The sequence below is a fragment of the Rattus norvegicus genome, chromosome 11, assembly GCF_036323735.1.
Source record: "Rattus norvegicus strain BN/NHsdMcwi chromosome 11, GRCr8, whole genome shotgun sequence".
Classification (NCBI taxonomy): domain Eukaryota; kingdom Metazoa; phylum Chordata; class Mammalia; order Rodentia; family Muridae; genus Rattus; species Rattus norvegicus.
Window position 1 is genome coordinate 86,368,979 of NC_086029.1, and position 19,033 is coordinate 86,388,011.

Below are 19,033 nucleotides of genomic sequence, written 5' to 3' on the forward strand. Positions count from 1 at the left end.
TGTCTTTTCATCCTGCCAGGTTCGCCCACAGTGCACCAAGATATCTGCTAGACATCTTGGCGGAAACTCATTCCCAACTCTGCAGTGGCCCAGACAGGCCACAGCGTACGCCATTACACTTAAATCTACTCATGAAAGAACACACAACACAATCATCTTTGACCCAATTGGTAAGATATAATTGCCCACTTAAACATACAAAGCTCAGTACCATCCATATCTTAGGAACATTGATAACAACCTGTAAATACACAGAGTGAGATCTTTACATCAGCCTCCATTGTCCTTCCATGGCTTCTCGGCTTCCCCTCCTCCTCTCTTCATTCCAGTCTCCTCCTCTTCCTTCCCACTTTTCTCCCACCCATCCTTCCTTCTCATCCAATGACAGGTCTCCTTCTATCTTGTACCTGCCTCACCTGTGGCATCATCCCACAGTTAGTTGTGGAAAAAATAATTGAGTAAGATAAATTGGATCACCATCACTTATCTATGCTTATCATTCCAGCCATCTACGAGCCAAGGATGATTCTTGCAGCCACAGTATCCGGCTGGCATAATGTGTGTACTCTAGTGGGCTGGGGGAAAACGCCACCAATACATACTCCCCTTTTCCTCAAATCGTGGCCTGGTATGCCTTGGATCTCAGCCTTGGTCTCCGTGTTGAGTATGACTTTATGTGGTAATGAGCTTGGTAATATGGCCCTGTCATATACTGTTGTGGCTCATGTCACAGCCTGCACCATAAAGAAGCCACGAGGCTACAGATTGACTCACTTTTTTAAAAGCTGCCTTTCGGGATGGGTTGCTAAATACTGTTCATCAGACAATGAAGCCAAGACAAGTCAACGTCTGTAGAACTACAGTAGCCAGAATCCAAGAGAAACCATATTGGAAGGGAGCTTAAATGTCTTACTCACAGGACCACTTGTTTGCTGCTCCTTAGGTTTTTGGTGAGAAAAGCAGTAAAAACAATATAGTCAGAGATATGACTGAGGACCACTGATCAAGCGCTACTAAACATGCTTGGCAAAAACCAAACACTAGTCTTCTCTAGGAATACAGAAGTTACTGTGTAAACTTCAATGCAACTGCTCATCTGACTTCAGAGCATTCTGAAGAACAATGAAGTTACAAAAATTATCTCACTGTCTATGTCTAAGGTTAGTACATACCATGTCTGTTTTTAAAATAACCTTTGTGATGTAATTTAGACAATGTAGACCAAGTAAGCTTATGCAAAAGGGCACATTTGTCTGGATTGAGTCAGATGACTCATGCACAAGTTGACAGTGAATTTTTATTTATTGTGTCATCAGACAACATTCAACATCTAAAAGGCAGCCCGGAATTGTAAGGAGTCTTGTCCTTTGTGGCTATCATCCATCATTTCTCACATGTAAGAAGAGAGCTCATGCAGACCAGAGCTAGAAGCCTGGGTTACAGCAGTATTACCAAGTTCCATCTACTTGAACATAAAAGGCTGATATTCATTTCCTCATCCCTAATACGATCTCCCAGGCTTTCAGTTTGCAGAAAGTTACACAGCATCCCCCCATTTCTTCCTAGATTTGAGCAAGATGGATTATCATCACACAGTATAAATAAAGTAGCCATTTTTTTACTACTAATAAGATCACCAAATGTTGCATTAAGTCAACGAAAAACCCTTCTTGAACTAAACATCATATTTAACCTGTGAGCTTCATTAGAGAAATTAAGGTTTCTTCTAAATCAAACACTGCCCAACATCAAACATTGAGGAGGAGAGGATGCCTTTGTTCAGGCCTTATGCTGGCTTCAACAAGCATACCCCGTGTAAAGACAAACCTGCTGACCTGTTTATGCATGACTTATGATCCATTAGTACAATGAGAAACAGAAAGAGAAGCCAGCCTCCTGATCTCCCAACATTGTTCCCAAGAAATCAGTGTTGACTCTGGCTTCTTGTTTCCATCTCTATTGAATACCTTGGTAGCCTGATTCACTTCACAATTTGAACATGGCCAGAGGACACTTTAAGTCAACATTGATTTGCTTACTACACAATACACCAAGCTATGCTTTTATTTATTTACTTCTGTTCATGTGTATCTCGATGCACAGGGAGCTATCCTTGCTTTAGTGCTGTGCATTAAGATTTTGAAATCATAATTTAAGGTAAATAAGCAATGATTTATCTACTACCATACTACAACTTTGTGCAGGGCACTGAAAGAGAATCCTCATGCTAAATATTCTCAGAATTCATCATTTTAAAACATGAAATTGAAGATATAGAAATGCCTTACTCTCATAAATAAACTCTATTATCTGGTGAATTGGATGAAGTGTACATAAAAATGTAAAATCACTTGGAAGGGAAAGGATCCTTTTTTTCTTCTTAGTCCAAGCAGAGTGTATATAATCTTCTTGAATTTATTAAGCATGTTTGAATGAAATTATAATTCAAGGAAACTTTGCTTACTTAAAGAGGTAGAAAAACCACTCACTGAAGCAAATGTTAGCAGCACTGGCCCATATGCTGCATGGCATAAAAAATTTCAGTGTCCAAGCACATTTAACTTTCCAAAGATGAAGCTGTGTATTACCCTGCAGATAACAGAGCTAATACAACAACTTCCAAATATGTCTAGTTCCCTATGAGAACATAATAGTAATAAAATATGCCAGGTCGGATAATTAATTTGACATTGTCTAATTCTCTTCTTGTCAATACAACTTATGAACATAGTGAGCCCCTTACTTACCTTTTGTGATGAATAATTTTCATTTTCACCTTGACTCACCTGGGAAGATGGAACCCTAATTGAGGGATTGCTTTAATCACATTGACCTATGGGCTTGTCTATGGGGTATTTTTTCTTGATATTTAATATAAGAGGGCACAGGCCACTGTGGGTATTATCATCCTTAAGAGGATATCATGAATTGTATAAGAAGTTGGAGTGAAAGGCAGATAGAGAAAGAGGAGAGAGAGAGAAAGATAGAGAGAGAGAGAGACAGAGACAGAAACAGGGAGAACAAGCAGCTATCCTCCAAGGTATCTGTTTCAAGTTCCTATCTAGAGCTCCTGTGTTTGTTTTCCTAGATTAAAATCTGGAAGCCAAATAAAGTTCTTCTCCAAATAGGTTTAGGTCAATGCAGTGTGTTATCATAGAAAGAGGAAAGCAAACTAGAACAGGTTTTCAGAGAATTTACTGCTCAGGAGTACTTTGAGTAAATCTATTCCTTAGAACAACAATTTCACATTCATCTACTTGTTTGTATTGGTATGCCCATGCATAAATATTTTTTTTGCTTTGATTATATCTATTTATAGCAGTTACAAATTTATATATTATATATATAATTTTGTGTTGACTTTTCATTATAATACTATTTTAAATAAAAGTTTATAGTTTTTTCTTTTTAATTCTATATAAAAATGGAAAATTAATGAAAAGCTGGAGGAACCTAAGGAGGAGGGCAAGCTTGTAGGAGGACCAGCAGTCTCAATTAATCTGGACCCCTGAGATTTCTTAGACACTGGAACACCAACCGGGCCGTATACACCAGCTGAGATGAGGGCTCCAATACATACACAGCAGAGGACTCCTGGTTAAGTCAGAGAAGATGTACCTAACTCTCAAGAGAGGGGAGGCCCCAGGAAGTTTAGAGGTCTGGTGGGGTGGGTGGGGTTGGGACATCCTTGTGGAGGAGGGGGTGGACCAGGAGGGGAATAAAATCTGGAGTGTAAAAATAATAAATAAATAAATAAATAAATAAATAAATAAATTTTGACTAAAACTTTTGCACTACTATCATTTCATTTAGTTAAATGAAAGTGTAACTAACCTCCAATCACTGAATAATTCCTCTAAGAAATGTGAAACCTGAAATATCTCATTAATTTCAGCTATAGTGTTCATCTTTGAGTAGAAACAAATTGTGTGAATTATTTTAGTTATGATATTGTTCCTGAAAACTTCATTAATGATATTGTAAGATAATGAGTCATAGCTTGTGTAATGAGGCTTTTAAATTATTAATGCTATTATACAAAGAGTCCTTCTGTATTTTTGGTATATGACTCTAAATGTTTCTCTAAGAGCACAAAACTCTAGATACTAGTTTTCCATATTACTGCATTATATAGGACTTGCTAAGCATATATACTCTGAAACACACGCAAAAAAATGAAGACTGGAGAAACTAGGTATTTAATAAATATTTTTTATACTTAGTAGCTTCTAGTATTTCACTACTGTGTATAGTAACTACTCTTAATAAAACACTTCATCGAATAACTGCAAAAGTTTGGTTTGTTTGTAAAATACAGTGTCACGATACCAGAGAATTCATTTTCCTTTTTGAAAATGCTATGTCAACAAAACTTAAGTAATTTTTTAGAAAGAAGTTACCAAACACATCAAAACCTGGATGGATTAGTAACACAGCACAGACTCAACACTATAGGAGTACAATAATTGTGTAATATTTTCTTATGGATTTTAATCAAAATAACTCCCTGCCTCACAATTTTCTAGATGCATTCATAAAAAAATGCTTATATGTAATCATTAAGAAATACTTTTGAATCAGCACTTTGGGTTAGATACCTATTGTTATGATATAAATAATTTCTTATATTTGGCTTATAAATATTTGAATAATGGATAATTACACATTTACTGATGGACAAATTACAGGAATTAATAGCTGCATAAGTTGAGCAGTCAACTGGATGAGAGCACTGTAGAATAGTATTTGAAGCAATATTTTTCCTAAGGTTGTCAACCAAATGACACATCATCAACCAATCAACTGACCAAAACCAACCTCACCAAATGGCCAATCAACCAAACCACCTATTAGAGAATAAAACAAACCAACCCACCAGTCAACCCATCTAACAAGCGATCAACAATCACCCAGCCTAACTGACAAGTCAACTGTTAAAAACTACAGAATTCAGACTGCTGTATTAAATACTGCATTACCTTAACAAAGTTGTTTGATACTAAAAGCTAAGATAGAATTCTCTTAAATTAATAAAATCTAATGTAAGATATTTTAGTAAAAGAAAATGATAGACCAATATCATTTAGAAATATAAACACAAATTTGCAATATTTTTAATCCAACAAACTATTAAGTAATGTAATTTATCCTAGCTATACAGAATTGATGTGGTCGATAATGATACAAGACAATGAAGTGTTAAGTATCAACCAACGGATAAAAATTACCTTAATTAGAAAACACGGATCTGGAGAGAAGACTCAGCAGTTAAGAGCCCTGCTGATCATACCAAGGACATAGATTCAACTCCATGCTGACCATACCAAGGACACAGATTCAACTCCAAACACCCATAGTGTGTGTTATACAAAACTCCACTGTGCATAAAAGAAATAGATAAACAAATTTTTAAACTAGCCAAGGGAAGCAAAATAGTTACAACTTACTCTTAATTTATCATTTTCTTTATATCCCAAATGTTGCCCTGCCTCCAAGACTCCCCTCACACAGCTCTTCTTCCCATCCCCCATCTCATTCAGCTCCTAGAGGGTGCACCCCACCCCAGACCATCCCTTAGTAGGGGAATCAAGTCTCTACAGGATTAAGCACATCCTCTCCCGCTGAAGTCAGACAAGACAGGACTATGCAATATATTGTGTTCGTAGACCAGCTCGTGTATGTTCCTTGGTTTATGGCTCAGTCTCTGGGAGTTCCCAGGGTCTAGGTTAGTTGACACTGTTGATCTTACAATAGGATTGCCACCCCATTCAGTTCCTTTAATCCTTCCCCTAACTCTTCCACAGGGGTCTCAGACCTCTGTCCAACACTTGCCTGTGAGTATCTGCGACTGTCTCAGTAAACAGTGAGGGTTTATTGCCCACCCAAGGGATGGTTCCCAAGTTGGGCTGGTCACTGGCTGGTCATCCTTCAGTCTCTGCTCAGTATTTGTCCCTGTATTTTTTCAGACAAACAATTTTGGGTCTAAAGATTTGTAGGTAGATTGATGCCCCCATCACTCTACTGGGAGTCCTGTCTGGTTATTGAAGGTGGTCTCTTCAAGTTCCATATCTCCATCATTGGACCTTTTGGCTAAGGTCACCCACATTGAATCCTGGATGCCTCCCCTATCCCAGGTCCTTGAGAATTTCTAGAACCACTCCCCACTGCAGGAAGATACATATTATTAATTCTCCTGACCCTTTGGGCCTCTCTCCTGTCTCCCCAATACCTGATCCCCCTCCTCCTTCTCTCCCCTCCCCTCTCTCCTCTCCCTCCTATGTCCCACCAAGTCCCTCCCTCCCTCTGCCTCCCTTGATTATTTTGTTCCACTTTCTAAGTGGGATTTAAATATCCGTACGTTGGCCTTCCTTCTTGTTAAGCTTCTTAGGGTCTATGGGGTGTGTTTTTAGTATTCTGTACATTTTGGCTATTATTCACTTAACAGTGATTACATACTCTGCATATCCTTTTGGGTCTAGGCTACCTCATTCAAGATGATATTTTCCAGTTCCATCCATTTGCCTGCAAAATTAATGATGTCTTTGTTTTTAATAGCTGAATAGTATACCATTGTATAAATGAACCACATTTTCTGTGTCCATTCTTCAGTTGAGGGACATCTGGATTTCTTCCAGTTTCTGGCTATTACAAATAAGGCTGCTATAAACATAGTGGAGCATGTGTCCTTGAGATATGGTGGAACATCTTTTGGATATATGCCCAGGAGTAGGATCCTCAGGTAAAATTATTTTCAACTTTCTGAGGAAACATCGATCGATTTCCCAAATGGTTGTACATGTTTGCAAACTCACCAGCAAGGGAGGAGTGTTCCCCTTTCTCCACATCTTCTCCAGTTTGTGATGTCCCTTGTGTTTTTGATCTTAGCTATTCTAATCGTTGTAAGGTGGAATTTCAGGGTAGTTGTGATTTACATTTCCATGATGACTAAGGTTGTTGAACATTTCTTTCCATGCTTCTGGGCCATTTGTGATCATTCTGTGGAGAATCCTCTGTTTATCCCTGGACCCCAATTTTTTATTGGATTATTTGGTAGGTTGTTTTTATTCTTAGCTTTTTAAAAATATATTTTGGATATTAGCCCTCTATCAGATGTGGGGTTAAAGAAGAACTTTTCCTAATTTGTAGCTTGTCTGGTTGACAGTGTTTTTTGCCTTACAAAAACTGAGTTTTAAGAAGTTCCATTGATCAATTGTTGATCTTAGACCCTGGGCAATTAGTATTCTGTTCAATTAAGGAAATTTTCTCTAATGCCAATTCATTCAAGGGTACTTCCTGCTTTTGCTTTTATTAGATTCAGTGTATCTGGTTTTGTGTTTAGGATCTTTATCCAATTGGACTTGAGCTTTCTACAAGAGATAAAAATGGATCAATTTGCAACCTTCTACATGCAGATTGCCAGTTAGACCAGCACTATTTGTTGAAGATATATTTTTCCATGTATAGTTTTGGCTTCTTTGTAAAAATCAAGTGTCTGTAGGTTCGTGGGTTTATTTCTTGGTCTTTGATTTCATTTCACTAATCAACATGTCTCTTCTTATTCCAATACCATGCAGCTTTTATCTCCATTGCTCTATACTACAGCTTAAGATCAGGGATGGCGATTCCTCCAGTGGTTCTTTTATTGTTCAGGAATGTTTTGGCTATTCTGTTTTAATTTTTTGTCTGTTTGCTTGTTTTTAATATGAAGTTGACAATTGCACTTTCAATGAGTGTAAATAATTGTGTTGAATTTTAATAAAAATTGTATTGAATCTGTGGTTGTTTTTATATAAATGGCCATCTTCACTATGTTAATCCTGTTGGTCCATGAGCATGGAAGATCTTTCCATTTTCTGAGGTATTTTTCAATTTCTTTCTTCAGGAACTTGAAGGTCTTGTCATACAGATCTTTCACTTAATTGGTCAGAGTTACACCAAGGTATTTTATATTATTTGTGGCTAACATGAAGGTTATTGTTTCCCTAATTCCTTTCTCAGAATTTTTATCATTTGTATAAAAGAGTGCTACTAACTTTTTTTTTAGTTAACTTTATATCTAGCCACTTTGCTAAAGTTGTTTATCATATTTAGGAGTTCTCTGGTAAAATTTTTGGGGCACTTATGCATACGTTTATTTCATTTGCAAATAGTGATAACTTGACTTCTTTTCCAGTTTGTATTCTTTTTTGTCTTAATGAGATGATCATGTGCTTTTTTTAAAAAATATTGTTTATATAATGGATTCCATTGATGGATTTTCATATATTGAACCATTCCTCCATCTCTGAGATGAAGTCTACTTGATCATGGGAAATTATGTTTTTAATGTATTCTTGGGTTCAATTTGTGAGAGTTTCATTGATTTTTGTGTTGATGTTCATAAGTTGAATTGACCCGAATTTTTTTTTTTTTTGGTTGGGTCGTAAAGTGGTTTAGGCATCAGGGTAACTGATAGCTAATCGAACTAACTAGGTGGTGTGCCTTCTGTTTCTATTTTGTAGAATAGTTTGAGGGGCATTAGCATTAGCTCTTCTTTGAAGGTTGGGTAGAATTCTGCACTAAAACCATCTGGCCCTGGACTTTTCTTTGTTTGTCTTTTGATTTTTGTTTGTTTGTTTTTGGATGAGAGGTTTCTAATGAGTGATTCTATTGTCTTAGATGTTATGGTACTGTTTAGTTTTCTTACCTGATCTTAATTTAGCTTTGGTATATGGTTTCTGCCTAGAAAATTACACATTTTGTCCAGATTTTTCAGTTTTCTCTAGTATAGGCTTTTGAAGTAATACCTGATGATTTTGTGAATTTCCTCAGTTTCTGCTGTCATGTTTCCCTTTCCTTTCTGGCTTTGTTAATTTGGATATTGTTTCTGAGCCTTTTAGTTAGTTAGGCTAAGCGGTTTTTTTTTTTTTTTATCTTGTTGATTTTCCAAAGGTCTTGGTTAGTTGATTCTTTGTATTGCATCTCTTGTTTTATCAAAAATTGTTTTTCTTTATCTTAGGGACCCTGAAGGAAAGGGGTGCACAAAGGAAGGGAGACTGGTGAGTGTACACCTTAGGCCTCAAAGTCTGAGACTCTATACTCAGCCCATTTGTAGCAAAATTGGCAAGTGATTCCTTTATCCATTCTAGAGAGTGAATTCCTTTCCTTTCCACAATGTTAAAATCTGATTATGGGAAATGGAAATTTCCACTTCAGTGAGACAATTTGGCAGGTTTTTTTTTCCTTCAGAAGAATAAAAGCAGAATTCAAGGGCCAAGATAGTTCTTCAGCTCCATAGCCTTTGTATTGAGCTGACCAACTGAACCTGGCCTGAGGATGTCTCAAGCAAAGAAGCATATTAGCTTAGCTGTCTTCTTCATCACCGTGAGCCCAATAGCTGACAAAGAACAACTTAGAAGAAAGATTTATTTTGTCTTAAAATTTGAGAGAGTGTATTTATCATGGGAGGGCAGACAGCGAACAGGAAGGCAGGAGGTCACACCGCAACAATAATCAGGAGGCAGAACGACCAATGCTGATGCCCATTGAGCTTTTCCTTCTTATTAGTTAAGGAAATCCCAACCCACGTCGGGGACTCCCACATTAAGATAGGTTCCTCTTTGTTAAGCGTCTCTGGAAACATCTTCCTAGACATACTCCTAGTATCCCTTCGAGGTGATTCTTAGTCTAGCCAAGTGGACAATGAAGACCAACGACCAAAAGGAATGGGTCTGTGACTCAGCTACGGAAAACCCAAGAGTCCAGGGTCCGATGGGATAAAGAGAGAATAACACACTTGATAATGTTTGGATTTTGTTTGTTCTCATTTTGTGATAATCAGATTACAATTTTAAAAGAATAAAAAATTGGCAATGTAATGATTAGATACCTTTTGATGTATAGATGAGTCATAGAGAATTCTGTACAAAAAATAAAACACCCTTCCCATATTTACAATGACAGCATCTGGGTCTGGTTGTCAAGGGATACCCACACTGTCTGCCAAGCCATACTCTCCTAGGCAGTCGTCTCCAGTGCTATTAGCCCTGCACAACCCCTGAGCGTATTGAAAAGTTCAGCAAAATTGGTAAGAGACAATCATGCCACAGCTTGTTTAGTGCATTACAAAAATTAAATTGCTGCAGAACACATCAGCATGTGCTATAAATAAGACTCCATAGACTCTTAGGGTGCACTTGGCCGTGATCTGATTCACATTCTCCTTAGCTGAAAGATTCTAGTTGAGGTGAGCTTGAAACTTAGAATCAATATTTACCAATTTATTACTCCATAGGTTCTAGTCTTAAAAAATAAAGCCAGTTTAAATCCAGTATTGTTTTTGGCAAAGACCCATGAAAGAATAAGCACTTAACATCGAAGATCGGTAGTCTATCCTTATGCCACGTTTCCAGAGGCTACAAAAAACAAAAAAATGACCAGAGAAATATGTGGAGATCACTTTTAATAATTTTTATATTCTTGGAAAAAGGATTTGAAGAAGACAACCTGTTATATATTGTTCAGTCAAAACTCAAGTAGGCTGCATTGCATAGAAAGCTAAGCATCTGGCAAGGAAAGTCGTTGTGCTAGTAGTTGTTAATTTGGATCTCTGATATTGTATCTTACAGACAAACTCACATTTTTATCTTGTATTGAACTAGAAGCATATGGACCGAGGTTCTTTATAGATGAATCCAGCCAGTACTTAAGTTGAAAGATTTGTGATAGTGGAGTGAGCATGTTTCTTCTCACAGGGCAGGGTTCGTAACCAATCACACAATCCTGAAGCACTGTTCTGCCCTTCTCAGCACCTGTGCTAGGTGTGGCCTGCAACTGGCACAGGAGGGGAAGAGTCTGGAAAGGTTGAGCAAGGAGGCTCTGGGGAAGTCTTGTCAGAAAAAGCTGAGGAGGCTAGGGAAGTAGGAGAGGTTTTAGAGGCAGTTCTGCAGCTGTAAGTGGGAGGTTCATTAGCTGGATCGAGATCAGTAGACGTTTCATCCGGTTGAGGCTTCATAGCTAGAAGGAGTTGAGGTGCGGGACAGGAAGAGCAAAGAAAGGGATTGGAACAAAGATAGGTAAAAGTGTGGACATAAAGGACCTCCATCCATTTACTGGACTGCTGGCAGTATGTATGAAGGTCCCTTAGAATGGTGGGATTAACAGCGACATTATGTGGCCACTTAGAGTTGTTATCTAATGGGTACTGAGGCCAGACCTTATTGCAGATTTCTTAAACAAAAACTTATTAAATATATTTGGAGGCCTTTAAATCAGGCGTTAGTTTCAGAGGTTTGAGATTTTCTAGGAGACATCACAATGGGGAGCCTAGAGGCACAATTGAAGATGAAGATGCCCATTGGGTAAGAGACATTGTTAAAATATTCCTTCCAGCTTCCTGAGAACAAACTAATAATGATAGAGCAAGCCAAGTCTAGGCTTACCAGGTCATCAAGTGGAAGCTAGAGACTGAGAGCTTCCAGGGCCCACAGACTGAGGGAGAATGGTTTAACAGCAGTGCCGTGTGAGAAAAAAATTGAGAAAGAACTGCTTCTTGGACAACAAGAGGAAGGAGGTCAACCAAGAGTCAAAGCCCTAAACTGAGGAGTCAACTGGAAGGCTGGGCATGGAGACCTGGAGACCATGGAGAAAGTTTATCCCTTAGTGTGGGGACCTGAACAGAAGCTTACCAATCTGCTGGTGTTTGCATGGAGTTTTAGTCTCCGGTGACAGGAAAAGTTAGCCTATGTAACAAATATTTTATTACCATAAGTGCCTAGGCAATATAAGTCTATGTTTAAATTTCAGCCTGCAAAAACCCATTGCTTTTCTCTTCAGACAGAAGGTGTGCACTGTGTGGCACTGTCTCTCTGTCATCATCCACTGAGAAAGCAATGAAGTACAAACTTTGTGTAATTACCAGGCCCTACCTGCTGAGCCAGAGTTCATTAGAAGGAACATGGGGGGCTGCCTGTCTCCGATAGAGGGCATGTGCACCATCCACGGATGTTAATGGGATCTCTGTACACACAGTGGGAAGAGTTTGAATAGGCCAATGTAAAGATCCCCATTTCCTCCCTGCATTGTTGCACTGCGGGCTCTTTAGTTAGGTCGAACTCTTAGGGACTGTGTTCACTTGGCCTTTGACTTCATTTAGCACAGAAGACCCACAGGGAACCCTTATGGCATTGCAAGTGTGTTTGCTATTTTGGATTCCTGCTTACACAGACATAGTTGTGCTGCAGGCTGATTTCTGAGGACATAGCATTTTTCTGTGTTTTTCTCATCAAACTGATCTTCCTCACTTGCTTTCACAGGATAACAATTACTTTTATAACTGGAGTAAGTCTTAGCTTCTCCAGAGACCTAGGGTGAATAACTGGAAGTTTCACATTTAAGAGACTCACAGCCTTCATGACTTAACTCTGTATTTCTATCACTAGTTTTCAAACCTATGGTCAGGTGTAGGAGCCAACAATAAAATCTAGGCCTCTAGTCATCAGATTGATGAGTAGCAACTTGCCTTTCAGAAGGATGATTGATGTGTTTCAACAAAATCACAGCTACTATATTTCTCCCCTGTAGCTGGACTTTGACTACTTTGTGAGTTCTTTCTTCTACCCTTCTCTTTCCCTTTTCTTCCACCCTGTCAACCAGCTAATCCTAGGCAAGAATAAAAGGTTAGAGAGGAAAGGAGATCCCTGGATCGTGTCAGGGTTCAGAAAGGGGAAACATCATCATTAGACTACTTCCAGCCGGTTAGGAGTGTTGAGTCCCTAGAGGAAAGTTTGTTCTTCAATCTAAAGATATCTAATTTGTTCTTGTTGTTGTTTCTTCTTTGCACACGGCTACTTAATAAAGCAAAACCAACAATAACCAAAAACCACAACCAACAACCATATCCAACAACCCATCTCGGGGTCCTAGCATTTATATACCCTCTGTAAAGTACCCAGTATTCTAAATGACACACAATCACAGAAAATATCTGCAGCTGGGAAAATCACTCTCCTGCTAGAGCATGAAGTAGATCATAGTCAGCTGCTGTGGACAATCTGAAGCAGCCCCATATTCCACACCTGGGATTAAAACAGAAACACATTCTTACAATGTTTCTGCGTTTTTAAAGAAATGAAACATCCAAAATTGTCACACATTCCCCTCACCCCCCCCTTCAGCCCATAAAAGGACACCAGACTTGTGAGTATCATGTCTATGGAAGGAGAATGGAGTCTGCACATATGTGAGCCATTTTCTCACCGAAATAAAACTATAGGTCCAACGTGTTTAAATCTGGGGGTTGGAATCACAAAGCAATTTATAGGTATGCAAGTATTTAAAAAGGACAATTACAAGGTAGTAAATATTGAAATATACAGAAATCCGGGTTCTCAAAAACTGAGGTCACTTTAGAACCACACATACAGTTATGAAATCATAGATTTCATGTCTTTGTCTCTGAGTTTTATAATACCCTAGGTCTCTGTGAATATTTGCTTCTGGAGCAGGTTCTTAGTTGAGTCTCAGTGTGGCAATCTCAGTTTGAGAATAGGTGAAGGGAGGGGTAGAGACATCATTTCCCAGATGCCTCTGCTGCACTCTAGAGACTGGAATACAATGCCAGTTTTTAGAGTGGTGTCATTTTCAGACTGCTTTGTTTTTGATCCATTTAGTATGATACTTTTGCAGCATGTCCTTAAACCCTGTCATGGGGACAGGTTACTATCATGACCCCAGTCAGCAGCTTTTTCTTGCCTTTCTTTCACTATGACCAATGTTCTAGTCTTTTCTAGCACGTCATTGACATCAGTCATTCTTTCCTTCTGCCCATCTACCTCACTCATCCCCAAGTGCTGAATACTTCTCTACAGCTTCGTCAACTTGTCACTGAGCAATAGCCCTGCCACACACTAATATAGCTTGTGTCAGCAATCGAAGGCTTCTATCCCACCCACCACATATCCATCATGACCCTGGTAACTTTTGATTTGACAGGATAAGAATCACCAGAGTAATGGGCCTGTGAGTGTGTCTTTGGAGGATTTTCTTAATTAAGGGAATAGGCATAGGAAGACCTTCTGGTTGTGAATGTCACCTGTTCCCATGGTTGGAAACCTAGACTGTATAAGAAACATAAAGTGAGTTGATTACATGTATTCCTCCTATCTGTGTTTCCTGATGATACGTTGTGACCATCTACTCAAAGCTGAAGATGCCTAGACTTCCTCACTTTGAAATGTGACCTAAAAACAAGCAACAACAAAACCACATTTCACTGAAAGTGCTTCTGCCATCACACAAACAGGGAAAAGAATCTAATGCATGGGGTTGTCTTTTCCTCACATCTCCCCATGTCTCTTTCTTAACTTTGAAATCTCCAAGTAAGAGAGCTGAGCTGAGGGTAGAGGCCTCATCACCAAGTCTCTGTAGATCTTTTAAGGTGAGGAGAGGGTGGAGAATGACTCCGTGCAGACCAGTCAGTCCTAAAGCTAGCAGCACGCTTGCCCAGCAATGTCTGCTTTGCACCTTCTAGTGCGTCTGTTCTGTGGTAGTTTGGAGTTTCTCAATCCATTTCAAAGAGCAGTGGGAGGGGTAATGAGGGTCCTTCTCCACATATCTGTATACCACTTGAACAACGAATCAAGCAAGCATAAGAGTTATCAAAGCTGATATTCAATTTTACATCTAATCATTACATTAAGTTCACAACATAGATTAGTTTTTAAGTATAAGAGAGCGAAGCATGCCAGCCATATTTGCTTTTCCCTCACAGACTTTCTAAATTTTCACACAGCAAGGTAATCTCAAATGGTCCAAATGCATTTGGGCTCTTTGAGCTCAGTGTCAATTCTAATCCTCTTTAATATATTATACATCTTATGTTTTAAAGTCCTGCTGATTTGTTTATATTTAGCAGACTTAGTCTTTAATTCATTTCAGCACAGAGTCCTATGACATCCTGTTGCTCCCCTACCTGGGATGGTCCTGTCTTTCCCAAGTCTGTCCAATGTCCTGTGTCTGGCTCTTACTCTGTTGACGAGAGCTCCCATCTCTGGGGGTATAGCGCAGGTCCCTGTTTTGATTCCTCTACGGCTCCTCAAATCCTTTGGTGTCTAGCGAAAGATTTTTGCACTACTCTTCATCTGTCAGTATCCAGAAGATGCGGAATGGCATCTGCTAATAAGAAAATCTCTACTTCGTTGAGAAGTTACTGAGCATTTATTAGGTCTCAGATCCCATGGAATACCTGCCAATAAAGAGAAAATTCATTCTACATTCAAAGGGATTCTAAGGGAGGAAAGAGGCAAGCCAGACAAAAAGCAAAATATAAAGGAACTGTTTTGTAATGGAGGTGCCTCCAGTGTCCTCTGACAGTGACCTTGAAGATAAGATTTTCTGCATATGCATACAGCGCAGTGGTAGAGAGCTTGCAAGATAGCATATGCGAGGCCCTGAATTTAATCTTCGATAGCATAAAAAGGCAGAAAAAGAGAGAGAGAAATCTCCTGTTTAGGGAATTACAGTGGACTTAGCAAGCAAGGCAATGTATAAGCTACTTCATAAGGCAGAAAACAACCACTAGGTACTATGAGAAAGCAAAAGTCTAGAATTAAAGGTATATACAGGTCATCAAGTTGAGAGAGCCATGGCACATTGGAAAAGGGGAGGACAGCTATTGGCTAGAGTGTACAGTGAACAGGGCTGGGTCTTAAGCATCAGTTAAGTGCATTTGACTCTTGTATTTCTTTCTAGATATATGGTTTTTCTCTAATGGAAATGCAAACAACAAGAGTTTATGGCTGGAAAGCACCATTATTACCAGACAAGAAAGTCCTCATCCATCACTCTCTTTAATTCATTACAGACTGCGCCTCTAAAAACAGAAGTTGATAAGGCAGGTTGAAACTCAAGGCAAGAGTCACATCTTTTTTAAAGGTAGCATTGCTTCTGCATTTGTCCCAGAAAGCTAATTGTTTACACGATGCTGTTGGTAGACTATAGAAGGTAAAACATGGTTCAATTAACATGACAGCAAAACTGATAGGCACTGGTAGCAATATTATAGAAAATATCATACAACAATGCCCAACACTACTCAATGCAATGCTAGACACCCAGATGATGACAGACCTCATAGCAGGGATAAGAGAACTGGTGCTTCCTGAGGCTGCAGAGCGGAAGAGACCACCAACACTGCTCACCCCTGCCCACATCCCTGGCCCAAGAGGAAACTGTATAAGGCCTCTGGGCTCCCGTGGGGGAGGGCCCAGGAGCAGCAGGACACCTGCCTGAGACACCACCAGAACCGGAAAGAAACAGACCGGATAAACAGTTCTCTGCACCCAAATCCCGTGGGAGGGAGAGCTAAACCTTCAGAGAGGCAGACAAGCCTGGGAAACCAGAAGAGACTGCTCCCTGCACACACATCTCGGACGCCAGAGGAAAAAGCCAAAGACCATCTGGAACCCTGGTGCACTGAAGCTCCCGGAAGGGGCGGCACAGGTCTTCCTGGTTGCTGCCGCTGCAGAGAGCCCCTGGGCAGCACCCCACGAGCGAACCTGAGCCTCGGGACCACAGGTAAGACCAAATTTTCTGCTGCAAGAAAGCTGCCTGGTGAACTCAAGACACAGGCCCACAGGAACAGCTGAAGACCTGTAGAGAGGAAAAACTACACGCCCGAAAGCAGAACACTCTGTCCCCATAACTGACTGAAAGAGAGGAAAACAGGTCTACAGCACTCCTGACACACAGGCTTATAGGACAGTCTAGCCACTGTCAGAAATAGCAGAACAAAGTAACACTAGAGATAATCTGATGGCGAGAGGCAAGCGCAGGAACCCAAGCAACAGAAACCAAGACTACATGCCATCATCGGAGCCCAATTCTCCCACCAAAACAAACATGGAATATTCAAACACACCAGAAAAGCAAGATCTAGTTTCAAAATCATATTTGATCATGATGCTGGAGGACTTCAAGAAAGACATGAACACACTTAGGGAAACACAGGAAAACATTAATAAACAAGTAGAAGCCTACAGAGAGGAATCGCAAAAATCCCTGAAAGAATTCCAGGAAAACACAATCAAACAGTTGGAGGAATTAAAAATGGAAATAGAAGCAATCAAGAAAGAACACATGGAAACAACCCTGGATATAGAAAACCAAAAGAAGAGACAAGGAGCTGTAGATACAAGCTTCACCAACAGAATACAAGAGATGGAAGAGAGAATCTCAGGAGCAGAAGATTCCATAGAAATCATTGACTCAACTGTCAAAGATAATGTAAAGCAGAAAAAGCTACTGGTCCAAAACATACAGGAAATCCAGGACTCAATGAGAAGATCAAACCGAAGGATAATAGGTATAGAAGAGAGTGAAGACTCCCAGCTCAAAGGACCAGTAAATATCTTCAACAAAATCATAGAAGAAAACTTCCCTAACCTAAAAAAAGAGATACCCATAGACATACAAGAAGCCTACAGAACTCCAAATAGATTGGACCAGAAAAGAAACACCTCCCATCACATAATTGTCAAAACACCAAACGCACAAAATAAAGAAAGAATATTAAAAGCAGTAAGGGAAAAAGGTCAAGTAACATATAAAGGCAGACCTATCAGAATCACACCAGACTTCTCGCCAGAAACTATGAAGGCCAGAAGATCCTGGACTGATGTCATACAGACCCTAAGAGAACACAAATGCCAGCCCAGGTTACTGTATCCAGCAAAACTCTCAATTAACATTGATGGAGAAACCAAGATATTCCATGACAAAACCAAATTTACACAATATGTTTCTACAAATCCAGCACTACAAAGGATAATAAATGGTAAAGCCCAACATAAGGAGGCAAGCTATACCCTAGAAGAAGCAAGAAACTAATCGTCTTGGCAACAAAACAAAGAGAATGAAAGCTCACAAACATAACCTCACATCCAAATATGAATATAAAGGGAAACAATAATCACTATTCCTTAATATCTCTCAATATCAATGGCCTCAACTCCCCAATAAAAAGACATAGATTAACAAACTGGATACGCAACGAGGACCCTGCATTCTGCTGCCTACAGGAAACACACCTCAGAGACAAAGACAGACACTACCTCAGAGTGAAAGGCTGGAAAACAACTTTCCAAGCAAATGGTCAGAAGAAGCAAGCTGGAGTAGCCATTCTAATATCAAATAAAATCAATTTCCAACTAAAAGTCATCAAAAAAGATAAGGAAGGACACTTCATATTCATCAAAGGAAAAATCCATCCAGATGAACTCTCAATCCTAAATATCTATGCCCCAAATACAAGGGCACCTACATACGTAAAAGAAACCTTACTAAAGCTCAAAACACACATTGCACCTCACACAATAATAGTGGGAGATTTCAACACCCCACTCTCATCAATGGACAGATCATGGAAACAGAAATTAAACAGTGATGTCGACAGACTAAGAGAAGTCATGAGCCAAATGGACTTAACGGATATTTATAGAACATTCTATCCTAAAGCAAAAGGATATACCTTCTTCTCAGCTCCTCATGGCACTTTCTCCAAAATTGACCATATAATTGGTCAAAAAACGGGCCTCAACAGGTACAGAAACATAGAAATAATCCCATGCGTGCTATCGGACCACCACGGCCTAAAACTGGTCTTCAATAACAATAAGGGAAGAATGCCCACATATACGTGGAAATTGAACAATGCTCTACTCAATGATAACCTGGTCAAGGAAGAAATAAAGAAAGAAATTAAAAACTTTTTAGAATTTAATGAAAATGAAGATACAACATACCCAAACTTATGGGACACAATGAAAGCTGTGCTAAGAGGAAAACTCATAGCGCTGAGTGCCTGCAGAAAGAAACAGGAAAGAGCATATGTCAGCAGCTTGACAGCACACCTAAAAGCTCTAGAACAAAAAGAAGCAAATACACCCAGGAGGAGTAGAAGGCAGGAAATAATCAAACTCAGAGCTGAAATCAACCAAGTAGAAACAAAAAGGACCATAGAAAGAATCAACAGAACCAAAAGTTGGTTCTTTGAGAA